The following is a 7,967-nucleotide window of genomic DNA, read 5'->3' on the forward strand; positions in this document are numbered from 1 at the left end:
CTTAGAATATCAAAGAGTTCAAGGAAGAGAAAAATTACCAAAAGTAATTTTGGACATACAATAGCAATTTCCAAAAGTAAGTGCCTTTAAAGCACAGAATAACAGAGAATTAAAATCAGAAGAACAGCAAAGGTAAAGTGGCTTTGGCCATGGTCACTAGCTCCATACCACCTTGTCTGGCTTCCTCAGGAAACTGGGTGACCCCAGCAGTAGATTGAGCTGGCCTCGAAGTCAGAAATCTGCCTGCCTCTGCTCCCCAAATACTGGGATCGAGTGTCTGTGCCAGCTTCTCCTCCTTTACTTAAATCCTCTTATTGTCCCTTATCTTCCAACAGGGGAAGCTTTCATTAATCGAAACATTATTTGTTCCCTGTTTTAGATACTACAACTAAACAAAGAACAGAACATACCTAAACAGACTTTAGATGTAACTGGGCTCAACTATATATAAGCAAATATACATTTGTTTATAGTAACTAAGTTATGAAAAGTGCTAAAAGACCAGAGGAAGTAAAAATAATGAGAAATAATCATACATCTGCAAGAGAAACAAGGTTATTTTTTTCCTAGATAGATTGATCAGAATTTATCTTTTTGGAAATGGTATTTAAGTAGCTCCAACGGACAGTCATTTGAAGTCTTCAGTGAAAAATATTTCTGGAAAAAAAAGATAGAGTACTATTCTGAAATGAAAAAAAAAAGAATCTGGGCATATTCTAAGTGTCTGCATGCTGCTGCTGCGTGTCTCTGTGTTAAATAGGCCAGCACAAAGCTGGACTTGGGGGAGGGAAGCTTAGCAGAGTGCCTGTGAGTTCAATGCAGGATCCCAGTTAGTGATAAACACTGACAACACAGCTTCAAAGAACTGTTCATTTACTGGGGAAAAGGGCTATCTATGTCCCTAGGGAAGAGGCCAGGGTCTCTTGGGCTAGGTTTTTGTGGCTGTATACAATTGGCCAGCATAGGGGTGTTGCAAGATGCTTCATCTACACACTCAGGGATTGTAGGGTGGTGGTAATGGGGAACCCTGAAAGACCCCCGAAGGGAGCCCCCCACTCAAGTCTCGGGAAAGACGCGCACCCAGTAGGACACAGACACCGACCTGCTGTAATCACACGAGGAAGATTTATTGTGAGCGAGATGAAACGAGAGCTCAGGCCAGCATGCTGGGGTCGAGACTCATACACCACACAGGGAGTAGAGGAGTTCGACCCCGACCTGAATTTTCACAGAGCTTATAAAGGAAAAAACCACAAACCAGGGGGATCAAGAGGGAGGGAGGAGGGGAATTCCAAAACCATAAACTGCCCATACAATTTAGGACTTTGTGACATTGTGATTAGGGGTAGTGACATTTTACAGGGCCATTGGACCATTGTGGCCGGAGGCTATGGGTCATTGTGGCTGTTCCAGGAAACCTTTCATGCAAGAATGTTCCGGGAACCATTGCACAGCAAGGGAGGGGCGAAAAGTTCATGTTCTCACAGACCCTACCTCTTCTTTTTGGGTAGCTAGGCGGCTTATTATTAATTTTTAATCCTTCATTCCCCACTTCTTCTTTTTGTTAATAGTTCTAATCCTAGAACTTCATGGAGAACTCAGCTTCATCTAGCATAACAGCTTGGTATTGTAGTCTTAACATGAGGATTCTAACCTGGACACTATCCAAGCCTATCCACCAAGGTCATGACTAGCTTTTAGAACTTCTAAGCTTATACGGACTGTGATCCCTGAGGCACAGTCCCAAGAAGTGTTAAGAGTACTAACATATGCAATGTTACATCATTTGTAATGGAAATCAAGCCTATCCCACACCTATCTTGATAGAACCCAGGACAAACATGACTGAATTTCCCTCTAGGTCCCAGCTCTCAGCCCCAACAGCTAGTACACGGCTGGTGAGGGCTGAGAATTGACAGCTGTCAGGGTGGTCAGCAGCACCAGGTACGGTCCTTTCCAGCGAGGCTCGAGTGTCTGGACTCAGTGTAGCTGCAACCTGGAACTGATGGGATGTCTCAGGGGTCTCCGGGGCATAGGCTGCTGTCAGCTGTGAGCAGATTTCTTTCTGTATCACCTGTAGGTCTTTTAGCCTGGCACACAAATCATTATTACTATGGCACTATGACATGTTGGTTCAGTAACATCATCTAATACAGTCAGGGGGGCTGAGGCCCCATATAAGATCTCAAAGGGGGTAAGGCTGAATCTGGAAGGGGTATTTCTTGCTCTGAAGAGAGCAAGAGGGAAGGAGTGTCACCCAGTCTGTGCCAGTCTCCATGGTTAATTTGGTCAGGGTCTCTTTTAGAGTTCTATTTATTTACCCTACCTGTCCTGAACTTTGAGGTCTGTAAATACAATGTAATTTCCAATTGACCTCTAAATACTTGGCCACACCCTGGCTTACCTTGGCAACGAAAGTAGGGCCGTTGTCTGACCAGATTACCTTGGGCATTCCAAATCGGAGGAAGATTTCTTCCAGTATCTTCTTGATGATTGCAGAGGCCGTCTCTTGTTTGGTGAGGAAAGCTTCTATCTATTCCTGAAAAAGTATCTACAAGCACTAGGAGATACTTGTGATTATATTTTTCTGGTTTTATCTCAGTGAAGTTCACTTCGACTTTTCACCAAACTCTCTAGGTCTCTTTGCCCTGTTTGCTTGCTAAGCATTCACTTATTGACATACCTTATACTTTCTACTGTCTCTCTGGCTAAAATCTTAAAGTCTATTACATACACTTAACTACTTGGACAAACTTTTTATCTCCTAAATGAGTCCATTTCTGTATTTGGCAAAGTGAGTCTTTTCTTTGTTCTCTGGGAAGTATAGCTTTCCCCTCAATGTGCCATTGTCCTTTATCTTTTAAGCAATTTGGGCCTTTTCTAAGTGAGGCCATCCCTTAGTCCGATCCCAGTTCCCAGTGGCTGTCTCTTGCAGGCCTGCAACCAGGATGGGCTCCTGCATAACCATTTTTCGAGCCACTTTATCTGCTTCGTTATTGCCCCATGTCACTGAATCTCTTCCCTCCTGATATCCTGAGCAATGAATAGTACTCACAGTTGTTGGCTTCACCAGGGCATCCAAGAGATGGTAAAGGCATCTGCAGTGCTGATGTACTGGGGGGGGGTAGAGGTTCAGCCATCCCAGATAACATTGTGTTGTCCACCATGGCAGCACCCACTTGTCTCTGACCTTCATTCATGAAGAGAACTGTTCCCGTCTGTGGACAAGGTCCTCGGCTTTCAGCAGGGGTCAATCAACCAGTCGCAGAGGTCTTTCCTCCATCCATGGGCTTCTGCCAGTACTTGACACTCGTGCTGTGGTGGCTCCAGGTCCGGATTGGGCAGCAAGGTGACCAGATTGTCCCCAACTGGTAGAGAATCTAGTCCATGGCAGCTGACCAGTGGTCCCATCTTTTGGGACACTCTATTCAAAGGCAGAACATCAGCCACTCTATCACAGTTTAAGTCCTGGATTGGGTGATAATTGTTAGTGCCCGGCTGGCAGGAGTGATATGTTCCAAGTAGAACAGCGCTAAGCCATTCGTCTCCCAGCATCAGGTACTGGTGCACTGAGACAGGTCTTAAGCTCCGCATACACAGTCTGTAGATATGCATACACATGGCCTCACCCAGCCATTTCAGCCCACGCAAGCCATTTTGGAGAGCAATTTTCTCATGAGCAAGGGATAGGGGCAGTCAGGGATGACTATGAACTAGTGGGTGGGTTACCCGGCCCACGCCAAGGTCCACTGTTCTTCGGGCAGTCCATAAGTATTGTTTGTTGCCAGTAGGCCCCTGTACCCAAGGTCTTTGGATATTGGCCCACTGGAGGGGGGCATAGGAGCACAGAGCATTGGGTCCCTGCATCCACACTTCCCTTCTATCTCTGTACATAGCCAGCACTCTAGGACCAAGAGGCTCTCCAGTGTCCCCTCTTGTTCTTTCTGGGGCAGTCCCTGACCCAGTGTCTTTTTTTTCTTTGCATTAGGCACACTGATCTTTAGCCAGGAATTCTCTTCTGTTGCCAGGTACTGTCTTCCTAGGTTCCCTAACTACTGTGGCCAGTATATGTTCCTCTCTTGTCTTTTATCTCTCTTTAGCTCTCTAGCTTCCTCTTCTTTTAGTCTCTTTTCTTCCCTAGCTTCCTGCACTCTTTACCTCTTTCTTTCTTTCTTTCTTTTTTTTTTTCTGTCTCTCTGCATCTTCTTCTACAGCTATTAGGTGCTGTCCACTTTTCTGCACAGACCCTGAACCATGCATCAACTTACAATAACTCTCTCAGCGACTTAGCTTAACCCTTCAAGTTTCTGTAACTTTCTCTTCATATCTTTTCCTTATCTTAGCCAGATTGGTGGGGCATTTTCCAGCCCCTAGGAGACCGACCCTTGGAGCCTGGGGGCAGACCTGGCACTCCCTACCTTCAGGCGTCTGAAGAGAGCAGGCAGAAGTGAGGGCCTTCTATCCGTGTCTGGAACATTTTTTTCTGGTCTCCAGTAGGATTCCGTCTTTCATCGGTGGTAAAGAAGACCTGTAACAGTTACTAACAAGCATATCAAATGGGATGGTGAGAAAACAAGAGAATCTTGAGAATAGAGTCTACCGAAGAGGGCAAACAGCATTTAGTCACACAGCTAAACCAGGAGGCCTTTCTTGGAACAAAAAGGCCATTGTCAGTGTCAGCTCCATGGCTTTGCCTCTCAAGAGAACCAGCCTCCAAATGACACTAGGCTTCTAGTAACAACTAATAACAAAAGGATGGAGAGATGGTTAGAACCTGGTTGCTAGATGCCAGGGGGCTGATAAAAGAATTGTAACCAGTTCACCTGGGGCTATCAGGACCTCAGTAGTAGCCCTTTACCAAACTGTCTCACTGGGTTTAAAGGCCCATGGAAAAGAAAACATTAATCCTGAACTTGGCTACCTCCAAGTAATTTAGTGCTGGAGACTGACTCCTCCCTTGGAATAAAGACAGCAGATAAGGCAGGCTTCCTTAAAGAACTTCTCTAAATGAGCACTCTCCTTCTGTGAGCAAATGTCAGAAATTCCTTTCCTGTTCTTGTTTTCCTTATAGCCCCACCTAGCTCTCAGCCTTTTTAGATTATTCTTCTGTAGCATTTTTAACACAGCCTGTCCCTTTTTTATAGCCTGTTGACAGCATTTCTGATCTTTTAGGCAGCTAAGCACTAAGTGTCATACCGGCTGAAACTCCACCTTTAAGATTCTTTGCTCCCAAGCAAAATTTAAATCCTTTTCCAGCTTATCTCAGCTGTCCACCATGAGATTCCCAGAGATCGCGAAGCAAGGTGTAGTAATTCACTAAGAAATCTCTCTATAGTGTTTCTTTTTACCTTAAGCCTTTTCCTTTTAAACAGCTCCTGAAGAGCCAGAAAAATTGGGTGAGACTTGAGAAGTCCCCATGCTCGCTGCAGCAGCTCCGCAGCTAATTTCGCTCCCCTCTACTGTGTGCTGCGAGCACAAGCACAGATAAAACACTATTTTAAAAATTAACTTTGGCTATCAACCAACACACCGCCACTAGAGCGGGGTCCATAAGATTAAGTTTCTTACTAAGCATTAAGGGGACCAAGTAAAACTCTTCGATGAACAAAGCAAACAGTTTCATGATTTCAAACACAGTCGTCAGTCCAAGATTTTAAACACGGTCGTCAGTCCAAATTCAAACACGAAAAGAAGTCAAAAAGACACTGGACAATACCACAGAAAACAATCCAGACAAACAAGACCAAGACAAAGCATCCTATAACCAATTTCCACAGATGCCTGGTACCTTCAGTACCTGGCCCAAACTGCAGCTTAACCTTAGCTGCTTCCGGGATACCAAACACAGAAACAGAATACAGACAACAGACACTAACACATCTAAGCACACTTGTCCGTGCCTATACTTAAATAGGCAGCCGAACATGACCTCCAAAGTCACAGTCAGATCTTTTTGACTGCCCGTTGCCGGGTCCTCCCGACAAAATTCGGCTCGAGGAACGTCTCTCACGCGTCCCAGAGCCAGGACCCAACAAAGGCTGACTCGTGGAACGTCTCTCACGAGTCCCAGAGCCTGCGCGATTGGGGCGTCCCCCGGTGCGCTTTCTAAAAAGGAAAAAAAGAAAGAAAAAGACTATTCGGAGTAGGAATCCTTCATCTACTCACAGGCGCCATTTCGGGGTGGGGAACCTTCTTCCACCCGTGCACAGGGCAGGAAACCTTCATCTGCCCAGACAGTGCACTAAGACCTTAAACCGGTACCGAAAAACACAGACTACAGGACTTAATTCACACACACTCACACACACGAGCACAAACAAAAGAGAAAAAAAAAAAAAAAAAAAAAACCGACGTCGACTTCGTGTCGACCAGAGGCACTGAAACTGATCGGCAGGTCGCAGACCTTGCCTAACAAACCGGTCGTCAAGGAGTAAAGTCTCCTCTGGACCTATCAGATGGGGTTCACCAGGCGTCCCTGGTCCCCCCTTGTCCTCCTGGGACGTCTCCCAGGGCGAACGGACGGTGGGTACCTGGACACGTCTATCCCTATCCACCCCGCTCTCCTTCCTGGAGCGCGGTCTCACTGAGCGTCCGCAAAACCGAAACAGCGATCGCACCAGATTCCCAGACAGAACATAGACACAGACCCAGACACAGCGCTGAGATAAAACAGAGAATCTTACCTCCAAGTGGGTCTAGGACCCCTGGGTGGTCGCGCAGATCCCGGACGAGCCCCCAAATGAAAGACCCCCGAAGGGAGCCCCCCACTCAAGTCTCGGGAAAGACGCGCACCCAGTAGGACACAGACACCGACCTGCTGTAATCACACGAGGAAGATTTATTGTGAGCGAGATGAAACGAGAGCTCAGGCCAGCATGCTAGGGTCGAGACTCATACACCACACAGGGAGTAGAGGAGTTCGACCCCGACCTGAATTTTCACAGAGCTTATAAAGGAAAAAACCACAAACCAGGGGGATCAAGAGGGAGGGAGGAGGGGAATTCCAAAACCATAAACTGCCCATACAATTTAGGACTTTGTGACATTGTGATTAGGGGTAGTGACATTTTACAGGGCCATTGGACCATTGTGGCCGGAGGCTATGGGTCATTGTGGCTGTTCCAGGAAACCTTTCATGCAAGAATGTTCCGGGAACCATTGCACAGCAAGGGAGGGGCGAAAAGTTCATGTTCTCACAGACCCTACCTCTTCTTTTTGGGTAGCTAGGCGGCTTATTATTAATTTTTAATCCTTCAACCCTATAAAGTCAAACAAGGAGTGGAGCCTTATTACTGTCAGGGTAATAAATTCTTACTAGGGTTGATGTTGGGGGAGTTGAATTTATGGTGCCAGACTGAGTGGAGGAAGTAGACTCCTGCCAGCCTCAAGTTTGAGGTATTTGGGGTTGAAACTCCCTGGTATTTCCTCTATAACCTTGGGCCATTAAGGTTCCACATTTGCATACCAAAAGCTAGAATAGAAACTTAAAGGAGAGTTGAATCCTGAGGTGAGGTATAATAGTTAAACAGTGAAGAGTTAAGACACAAATACTACATTTGTTTTAGGAAATTACTTGTGACTTAACTAAGATAAGACATACATCCTGAACTTTCATAGCACTTTGCAAATAATTCCTCTATGAACACTCTTAAGGACTCTATAATTATGTTGTTCTTTAAAAATAGTCTGTAAGAATTTACTGAAGAGAAGACTTCTTATTTAATTAGTGTAAATCCCATCATTTGCCTAGTAGGAAGCAGTTTCTGTTTATTGAAAGGTTAAAATGATGTTATAGTAAGTGTATCAGACACCTTAATATAATCAATAATGTAAATAAATTTATCAACGACAAGACCAGATTTATATATAAAATGATAAAACTGGGGATTATAATTTCATTTTTTGGTTGACTTATGTGTCTATGTATATTGTGTATGCCTGTGCCCTAACATGTCTGAGGAAAAGGT

The 7,967-nt window shown here is 45.2% G+C and overlaps 1 long non-coding RNA gene across 1 annotated transcript; it reads right to left on the reverse strand.

Annotated features, from left to right (window-relative positions):
- Positions 1–1,103: 1,103 nt before the first annotated feature.
- LOC134484011 (uncharacterized) lies at positions 1,104–7,264 on the reverse strand. The gene is made up of 2 exons (XR_010061303.1): positions 3,191–7,264; positions 1,104–3,114 (listed from the first exon to the last, which is right to left on the reverse strand). It is a non-coding gene; the product is annotated as an uncharacterized LOC134484011 (long non-coding RNA).
- Positions 7,265–7,967: the final 703 nt, after the last annotated feature.

This window comes from Rattus norvegicus, chromosome X, assembly GCF_036323735.1.
Source record: "Rattus norvegicus strain BN/NHsdMcwi chromosome X, GRCr8, whole genome shotgun sequence".
Taxonomy (NCBI): domain Eukaryota; kingdom Metazoa; phylum Chordata; class Mammalia; order Rodentia; family Muridae; genus Rattus; species Rattus norvegicus.